Source organism: Tuber melanosporum (genome assembly GCF_000151645.1).
Source record: "Tuber melanosporum whole genome shotgun sequence assembly, scaffold_21, strain Mel28".
Lineage (NCBI taxonomy): Eukaryota > Fungi > Ascomycota > Pezizomycetes > Pezizales > Tuberaceae > Tuber > Tuber melanosporum.
The window spans coordinates 570163-579878 of record NW_003298875.1 but is presented as its reverse complement, the minus strand read 5'-3'; positions in this window follow the sequence as shown (position 1 = coordinate 579878).

The following is a 9716-nucleotide window of genomic DNA, read 5'->3' as shown; positions in this document are numbered from 1 at the left end:
ATCATTAATCGTATGATATGTGGTCTGACTTTGTGGATGTTGTCCGTAATTTGCGAAGAAGGGTGTCGTGCCAATTGTTTCTTGCTTTCCATTGTTGTATGCAAATTCGGCCATTGATAACAGCTTGTACCAATCATCTTGTTGATAGTTGATGTAAGCCCTTAAATATTGTTCGAGTATTGCATTTACCCGTTACGTTTGTCCATCCGTTTGTGGGTGGAACGCTGTGCTCATTCTGTTTTGTATTCCCATTTCTCCAGTTACTTATTTCCATAATCCCGATGTGAATAGTGTTCCTCGATCGGTGATGATATTCTTGGGTAGGCCATGAAGTCGAAAGACCTCTCGGAAGAATGTTTGTATAAAATCCCTCGTGTTGATGTCTTTTCTAACTGGAATGAAATGACTCATTTTGGTCAGACGATCCACCACGACCAAGATGCTATCGCAATTTTCCGATGTTGGTAGGTCCGTGATGAAATCCATAGTAATTGTTTCCCATGGTTATTCAGGGACTTCATTTCATTTTAGTAATCCATATGGTGCGTGTTTAGCCGTTTTCGTTCTCTGGCATATGTCGCAGTTTTTGACATATCGTTTGACATCTTCGCGCAGTCCTGGCCAATAAAATGACCTTGTGATGAATTCCGTGGTTTTAGCCGTTCCTCCATGTCCTGCCGTTCGGATATCATGGTGTTGTCATATGATGTCTGTCCTTATCTCCTCTTCTTCCGGGATCCATTGTTTTCCATCGTACCACATATTTCCGTCCTTCCATTGGCATAACCCCTGTGCAATTCCTTTCATCTCCTTTTTCCTTCTTCCAAGGCATCTCTTATTGCCTGAATTGTTTTGTCTTTCTCGTTTGCGTTCTCAATTCCTCTTTCCTCCGTTGATGTGAATTGGATAACCTCCATTGCCTCGAAGTAGGTTTTTGGTAATAGGGTCCGTGTTTTTTGTTTGATCCTTTCGTCTTCTTTCGTTTGTGGTTTGTCGCTTGCGATCCTTGTGAGAGCATTTGGCTTTCCACTTTCTTTGCCTGGTCGGTATTCGATTTTGAAGTTGTATTTGCTGAGGTGTTCCATCCATCTTATCTGGCGGTCGTTCAGTTCTTTTATGGTCATGCACGGGACCAGGTTCTTGTGGTCGGTTACAACTTGGACTGGATGGTCGTTGTTCGAAACGTATCTTCTCCATTCTTTTAATGCTTAAACTATTGCCAATAGTTCTTTGTTTGCAACATCGTAGTTGCACTCTGCAGGGGTCATTGTCTTGGATCGATAGGACACTGGCCTCCATTTTCCATCGTCGCATTGTTGCGATAGTATGCCTGAGCATACATATTTTGAGGTGTCCGTCTCAATCATTGCCCTTCGGTTTGGGTTGAAATGGACCAATATGGGTGCCGATGTTAGATGCATTCGTATTGCATCATATGCTTTTTGTTCCGTTTCTCCCCATTCCCATTTCTTGTCTTTTTTCGTTAGGTTATAGAGTGGTTTTACAAGCCTGCTAAACCCCTTTATGAATCTCCAATAAAAGTTGCAGAATCCCATGAAGCATTGAACATCTGTCTTGTTGTTTGGTTTGGCCCAATCCCATATAGCTGCTGTTTTGACAGGGTCGACCTTGACCCCACTTTGATTGATGATAAATCCAATGTATTCTGTTTCTTCCTTATGGAATTCGCATTTTATTAGTTTGATCTTCATTCCTGATCCTTGTATTGCCGCCATGATATTGCTGATATCTTTTTGGTGTTATTGTATGTTTTCCGAGTATATGAGTACATCGTCCAAGTATACGATGCAACATATGTCGAGGTACTTATTAAGTACCTTGTTGATCCATCTCTGGAATGAAGCCGGTGTGTTGGTTAGCCTGAAGGGCATAACCAAGTATTCGAACATTCCGTATCTTGAGGCGAATGTAGTCTTCCAATCGTCTCCTGCCTTGATGTGTATATTGTGGTATGCGTCTTTGATGTCGAGTTTGGTGAAGTATTTTGCTGATCGTAATCTGTCCAGTGCTTCCCCAATCAAGGGTAGTGGATATCGGTCCTTCTTGGTAACCGAATTGAGGGCTCTGTAGTCCACGCATAGTCTCATTTTTCCGTCTTTCTTTTTGACGAATAGTATTGGGGATCCTCCTGACGCGAAAGAGTCTCGGATCCATCCTCTCTTTAGGTTTTGGTCGATGTACTTCCTAAGTTCTTCGAGCTCTGCTTCCCCTAGGGGGTATAACTTCTTATAAGGAATCTCTTTTGTCTTTCCTGTTTTTTCGTCTTTGTCCAGCTGAATTTCGTGGTGGATTCCTGGTCTTCGAGGTGGTAGTTCCGTAGCTTCCTCTTCTTGGAATAGATTTGTGAATTGGTGATACTCTTTTGGAACCAATTCTTTCCATCCTTTTTTGCTTTGGTATTTCTTGTCCTGGATTGCTAGCTCTGTGCTGATGTTGATTTTTGCTAGAACTGCTTTTTCGTCTTCGTATGTCCATTTGAGAATTCCGGTTGTATCTCCTCTTTGATAATATCGTCCAAAGGCTTCTGCTGTGATCTCTTTGATCTCAATTCTTTTTGTTGTATCGAGCTGGTTTCGGTCCGTACTTCCAAATCCCTTGTTTCCTCTTATGGTTTCTTCCAGTTGATCTACTTCATTCAGATACTCTTTGTTGATTTTTTCGATTATCAACTGTGCGATTCGATCGCCTTTCTGGACTTGGTAGTCCTCTTGAGCTAGGTTGGCCAGGACCACTTTGATTTCACCAGTATAGTCGACATCGATTACCCCTGCCATGGTCATGAGTCGGTGTTTGACTGCTAGACCACTGCGGGGTGCTATTCGTCCATAGGTGCCTTCTGGGAGTCCAATGGCTATTCATGTCACTATCATTGCCTGCCCATTGGCCTGTATCTTGATTCCTTCGTTGGCATATAGGTCATGTCCTGCTGCCCCTTTGGAACCCTTGGTAGGCACTTTTGCCTCTTGGTCCAGTCTTTGTATCCGGACCCTCTTGTCTTGCCGCATCTCGGCAAACTTTGCATGCAAAGTTTCTTCCTCCGCTTCTCGTATCGGTATTGAGTAGACCACAGGTGAACTGTTGAGACATTGTGTCGCACATAGTTCGCTTGTAAAGGTCATCTTGTTCTCGTTCCAATCGATCGTCGGATTATGCTTCTATAACCATGGCATCCCTAGGACTATCTCATTGTTCTTCAGATCTGCCACTTGAAAGGTTGCCGTTTCCCTATGGCTGTCAATGTCCATGGGTACTGTCGCTGTATGGGTTATAGGACCCATAGCGCTTGGTTTTCCATCCGCTAAGTAGACTTGTCTTGCTTTCTTCGCTTGTTTGGTGTGTAGCCCAAATTTGTCGCATATTTCTTTGTCGATGAAGTCTTCAGTGGCCCCCGAGTCGAGCATTGCATATATTGTTGTTTCTTCACTTTCTCTGTTGTATATCGTTGTTTTGATTATCACATGATCTCCATCTTCTTCTCCTCTTTGCGTGTGTAGTGCCGTGTAGTAGTTCGCTAATTTGATGGGTTTTCCAGGTTCACATCTTGGGTCTCCCAGACCACCGTTTACTGGGGATCCTCGTCATTTTCCGCCCGTGAATTCTCTGCTATCATTTCGCGGATGTTGCTTCTTTTCTGATTTTGGAAACGATTATTTCCAGCAGCTCTGTTTCCCTGCTATCCGTTGTCCGGTTGGCTTCTGCATTCTTGTATCCGATGCCCTGCTTTTCTACACCTTAGGCATAGTTTCCTATTCATCCTTTTGGCGTATTCTTCCTTAGACAGATTCAGAGCAGGCCCTGCTCTTGACTTGTCTAATTCCATTGGTTCACCTGGTGGTAATACTCGACTTTCTCCTCAAGGTGCTTGAGGTTTGAAGGTCCCGTCCACATTCCTGGATGATTGGACCACTCTATGTGCTATAGTATTTTCCGAGATGCTCCAAACCATGTTCAATTTGCTTTCTTTGTCGATTGCCCATCTTGCAAATTGTTCGGCTGTCGTATAGCGCTGGTCAGAGATTCCCATGCCTCTCGGAGTCTCTCACTGCAGTTTCTCAGGAGGATGATGTAGAGAGTCGCATCATCAAACTCGGCCTCGTATTCCAACAGTCGACATTCGTTCCAATATGCTGTGAACGTTTGCTTTCCTTGCTGGAGTTTTTCTAGCTTTCGTCTTGCTGTTTCTTTGGCGTTGGGATCTCCAAATTGTTCAAAGAGTGTCGCCTTGAACTCTTCATATATGACCCATTCCCTCTGCTTCCGTCCATCTTGGATGGGCATGATCCATTGTCCCGCGAGTCCTCTGAGTAGAGATTCCACATATAGAATCTTAATTTCATCATGGTGATCTCTGTATCCCTTAACGGCAAAATATCCCTCGCATTGCGCTAAGAATATTCGTAGCTTATCTTTGGCTCCTTCGTATGTGTCGGGCTCATTTGCTTTTGGTTGTTGGACATTTCCTTGCCCTGTATTTCGCGTGGCTGCAAGAAATGCCTGAAACTGATTTTCAGTTATTCCAAGTATGCTGGTTCCTGGTGCCGGAGCGGCTGGGGCCTGTGGCCCAGGTACTGCAGATCCCGACATTCTCTCGGGTTGTGGAGTTCCTGCAGGAGAGCTATTGACTGGTGATCTTTTCTCTGGGGTTACTGGGCTTGCTGCTCTCGAGGGGTCTGCTGAGACGTGATCTAGGGCATCGCTGAATCCTCCTAGATTAAGATTTTGATCGTCAATGTCAATATCTCCTTTCCTGTCTGGGTTGAAGGATGCCGTCTTGTATTGTTTAGCGTCGCACTAGGTGACGCTTTATAATTTAATGATCCCTCTCTGGATAGTTAATGCTTGGCGACGAGGAATGATACTTCTCTTCCTGTCTTCTTGTTCCTTTGTCTTACGATAGCTCTTGGCCTCTGCCTATGTTACTGATAGTACAAGACCCTTGTCTTCTACCGGGAACGCCTATCGTAAGCTTTCACTAACTCTTCTTGGTAAAGCACCTTCCTTGGCGTAACGATAACGTTGCAATAAAGATAAAGATCGTAAAGGTGTTTTATATTCGTTAAAGTAATAAGTAGGAAAAGTACTTAGAACAAAGCGTGAAGAACCTATCTTCCTCTGCCACATCGGCCTCCTTATATAGTGTTCTTCCCGCCTTTAGTCATGTGACCTAAAGTGGTCACATGTGCGAAACTAAATCATAACAAACTAGTCATATGACCAAAGTGATCACATGCTCAAAACCCATGACCTTATAGCGAGATCATGTACAAAACTCATAAACCAATCATAACGCAATAAACAAGTCATATGACTCGACTGAGTCATATGCAAGAAACCCATGATATCATAATGAGGTCATGTGTGAAACATAAATCATATGCGTAAGGCTTACCCGTAAGGCATACTCGTCAGGCGCATGTCTCATGACTCATACTTGAGCCATGTGCGAAAGCATCACAAATCCTACACATAACAAATCATATAACCCGAATAGGTCATATGCGTGAAATAATAACATACCTGTGACTCATAACCATGTGTCATGTGAAAACCCTTTCCTCGCTAAGCCACGTTCGTGACAGGTGGTTAGGCCTAGGGATTTCCCGACATGTTGAGACGGTGGATGGGGAGTCGGTAGTGGCAGGTAACCCCTTCGACGGCACACTGATGGTGGAAAGAGGTGGTCGGTTGACAATGGTGCAGGATCCCACGACTGGCACCCGGTGCGAGAAAAGACACGATGGCAGTGGATGCGTACTACCGGGATTCGTAACCATGCCGAACACATGGTTTTTCTTGCCCGACCAGCGACGCTGCGACTGTCCCTGTTGTGGGACTGCAATTTCAGCAACGGCCATCCAGAAACGAGTCACCTTCACCGAACACTTTGAGAAAAAGCCCCGCTGTTTACCAACGTGTCACGATCGGTTTTGGCTTGCTCGGTACTAGCAATGGGACGAGCTGGATGTCGTGACTCGGATGTCACTGGTTTTGTGGTTGGCTAAGACAAAAGGGTTGTTAAAAGTGGAGCTTTGTTTATTTTGTGGGATGGTTCTGGCCGAAGGGTATGTGGACCTGGGACTATATTATAAGAGGACAGAGGGATGTTGGGATAGACTGTATGTTTCTTTTGTAGAGTATGTGGGACATATTGTGTTGGAAGCGGATAGGGGTGAGGGTATGAGACGGTGGCTGGGAAGCGAGGTGGGAAGACGCGTTAATCCGGGGCAGCACTAGTTGCTGCGAGCGCCCGCGAGCCCATTTAGGTAGTGATTTTTGGATTTATGTTTGGGGGGAGTGGCTGCGAGGCGGAATGGTCCGCGGTAGTATATTTTAGATAGTTTGTTTTATGGGGTGAGGGGGAAACTGGTCGTATGCCGGTGTCGGCGGTACTAGTATAAATAAAATTAGATTGAATTCTAAGTACTTTTCCTCCTTCTTTTCCCCGTGTTGGACATTAAGGTTCGGTATCGATCCAATCAGAGCTCTTGCTTTCTATCTCATGATCGACTTCAAGTCTTTAACTTCGAACACCTTTTAGGGACTTCGTTGTTATACTCTTACATTTGCTGGAAGTCCTTTCTTCCTTTTACTTATCTTTTCGGTTGTTCATTCCAGTCACCTCCTTACGGTTACAATGGCTAAGCGAGCCTCCGCCCCCTCCACCATGTCCACTCTACATTCGTTGGTGGTTTTATCTCGCACCGTCAAGAAGAACTTAGCCTTGGAGGCCGAAGTCTCTCGCCTTCAGCATCACATCTCTGTCCTTTCTCGGTGATTTCATCGTGCTGGGAAAAAGATATCTGCCTTGTCAGCTGCCCTTGAGAATGAACGTGCCATTAATAACACCTCTCTTACGATGTTGGCGGCTGAAGCTTCTACGGTTATCTCCTCTTCGCCTGTCCCCTCGGTCACTTCGGTTACTATAGTGGTCTCGGTTGGGGACTGTGGGCTAGACCCTGAGAGTTCTCAGGGTCTGGTGGAGCAGCTTCCTCAGAGGAATGTTGTACAGCAGGTTATCCCAGCCATGCCTGCAGCTGCTATTGTGGGTAGTGGTGTGGGTGGACTAGTTCCTGATTCGTCGGGGCTGGTTGAGGCGCTTACTCCCAGTGTGGGTGTGGTGGATCATGGCGTGGTGATACTGGCTGTGGTGGTATCTCCCCCTTTGGGGGGGCAGGTGCCTGAGTCCTCCGTGGCTGAGCCCATAGCTTGTTGGGATAATGCCTCTAGTGGCATCCCTCCTGTGACAGTGGGTGGTGATGAGGGTGGCCCGTTCACTCCTGTTACTAGACCTGCACCTGGGGGTGGGAAGAGGAAGAAAAACAAGAAGCGCGGAGTCAAACAAGACCAGACCTCACCTGTACCACTTGTTCCCGATTTGGAAGGGTTATTGCCTTCATCGGTTCGCTACTGCAAACTGGCTACTACAGAGTCTGTAGCGGGTTCACCACTTGCGGAGCGAGCTGAGGAGTTGGAGGAGGAGCTGAATACCTGGGTATGTTGGGTCAGGTGCAGGTGGCTTGGAGACTGTCTAGTTCTGGCTGCTTGGATTGAGGTGTTTGGGCTGCTCTGCCAGTGTGGTACTCCTCGGATTCTCTACTGCAGTTTGAATCCCCTTCGCTAGGGAGCCTTTACCCTATAAGCCAGCTTTCCCTTAGGTTTACACGCTTGGGTATTGAGTATTTCTTTTGTTTGGGAATAGGGATAGGTTCTGAGGTGGTTGGCGGAGTGTTCCGAGATCATTGAGTGGGGGCGTGTAGGTGGGTTTCTATTGTAGAGGAGGTTTTTTGTGAGGTCACATTCAGGTGGTGGTAGTGGAATTTTTGTATCTTGTACGGGTAACTTGGCTGGCGGGTAGGCTGGGCTGGGGAGGGCTTTTCTTTACCATTAATGACTGGGTATTTAGTGTTTATATTGTAGCATGGTACAGGCATGTTTGAGGTACAGGGTTTGAGGTTTAGTTAGTTAGTTCGTTGTTAGTAGTATCCGGGATGCAACAACCTGGGGGCCCAGCCTTGGGGCTTGTCGTATGCCAGTGTTGGCAGTACGAGTTTAAATAAAATTAGATTGAATTCTAAGTACTTTTCCTCATCCTTGGCATTGCTTCACCTCGGAGCATTCTTTTCACACCCTCGATGGGCTTTGATGCTGGGGATTCTGGGGGAGATATCTGAGTTCACTTAGTAGTTCCTGGGATTCTTGGTGTTGAGTCTGTTCTAGTGGTAATTGCGTGGCAGATTACTTGTTTGCTTCCCCTTTCATTACCTGATAGTTATAGCACGATACTGTCACTTTGAGCACTTCAGCAAATTCGCTTACAGGCTCCTGTCAGTAAAAATGTCTTTAGCTTCCTGTCTACTGTCTACTTGCAGGTTTCGTGTTCCATTGAGGGGATTGAACATTGTATTTGGGGGATCACCCGTATCGTTCTTTGGGCCAGTTTATATTTATTGGGTTTTAATGGAGTCCTTAGATCTCACGATGCAAAATGCCCTTGGGATAGACCGATAACCTTCCCAAGTTTCAACTTGTCATACTGGCTTCATCAATTCTCAGGTAGCAGGACGGTACCTGCCCGGCCCTTCCTTGTTATATTTTTATTTCCTTGGTCGGAATCCTACAATATTGTTTATTAATCTTTCCTTGAAGTTTTTGTCTTTGTGGCATTTATAGTAGTTTAGTTCAGTGTTATCTCCTCCCTTTAGTGGAGATGGCTTTGATCCTGAAATATCTTACCCTCTGAGTGGCTGTTGTTGTTGCCTGGGGTGGTTTGGGATGATTGGCTGTCAGACACTCGGGTTGTCTGTATGTTTGGGTGGTTCAGTTCTGGATTGTAGTTGGCAGCTTCACCTATTGCAAGTGGGGCCTACTTTCTGTTTTTTCTGCTTCTGTTCGCTTGTCCTCTCCCTTCTTATCACATCGGCTGGGGGCACTTCTTGCCTATTGTTTGGTCTGTACCTATTGTCAGACCTGTAGAGCTAGCTTTGGCTGGCTTTGTTTACTCTTTCCTGACTTGGTTGAACTTCAGTTTGGCTGGGTTGGACGGTGTGGCTGGTGCCAGTACCTTCAGATGTTGGTACTGCCTCTTGTCTGGTTTCTGGCTATGGTAGGTGGGCTCCCTTTGACTACATGATGTTGGGGGTTGGGGCTCTGTTGGTATAGCCAAGTCTAGTGGCTGCCTGATGGGGCTAGGTATACAGTGTCCTGTGGCTATTGGATGGTTGATCTGTCTGAGGGGCTGGGGGGGCTGGATGGGCTCTGTAACATCTAGTGTGGGGGGCTTGGTGGGGGCTGATTGGGGGGAGAGGCATCTGCGAGTACCAATTGGGCCTGCATCAGGTTGGACAAGGTCTAATTAAGTATTTCCTGTCTGGCATGGGCTGTTGGGTAAAGTTGCTGAGTGCTGCAAAGCTTCCTGACGAACTGGCTGGCTGATGGCTACCTGTGCAGATATTGGGTTGCAACCACCTGGTTGGACTTGTTTGGATCTTACATACTGGGCTTTGTAGAGTTTGTTTGGTTTGTTTGGTTTGGTTCTGAGTATGGCAGGAGGAGGCAAAGTACCACAGGTAGGAGATAGACCCCACTGACCTTCTTGGTCTATTACTACCTCTATTTATTTCCTTTGTTTGTGTTTTTTGTTTGGAGAACAGGCAGCAGGTACAGGTGCTCCTCATTAGTACACTCTTCAGAGGCAA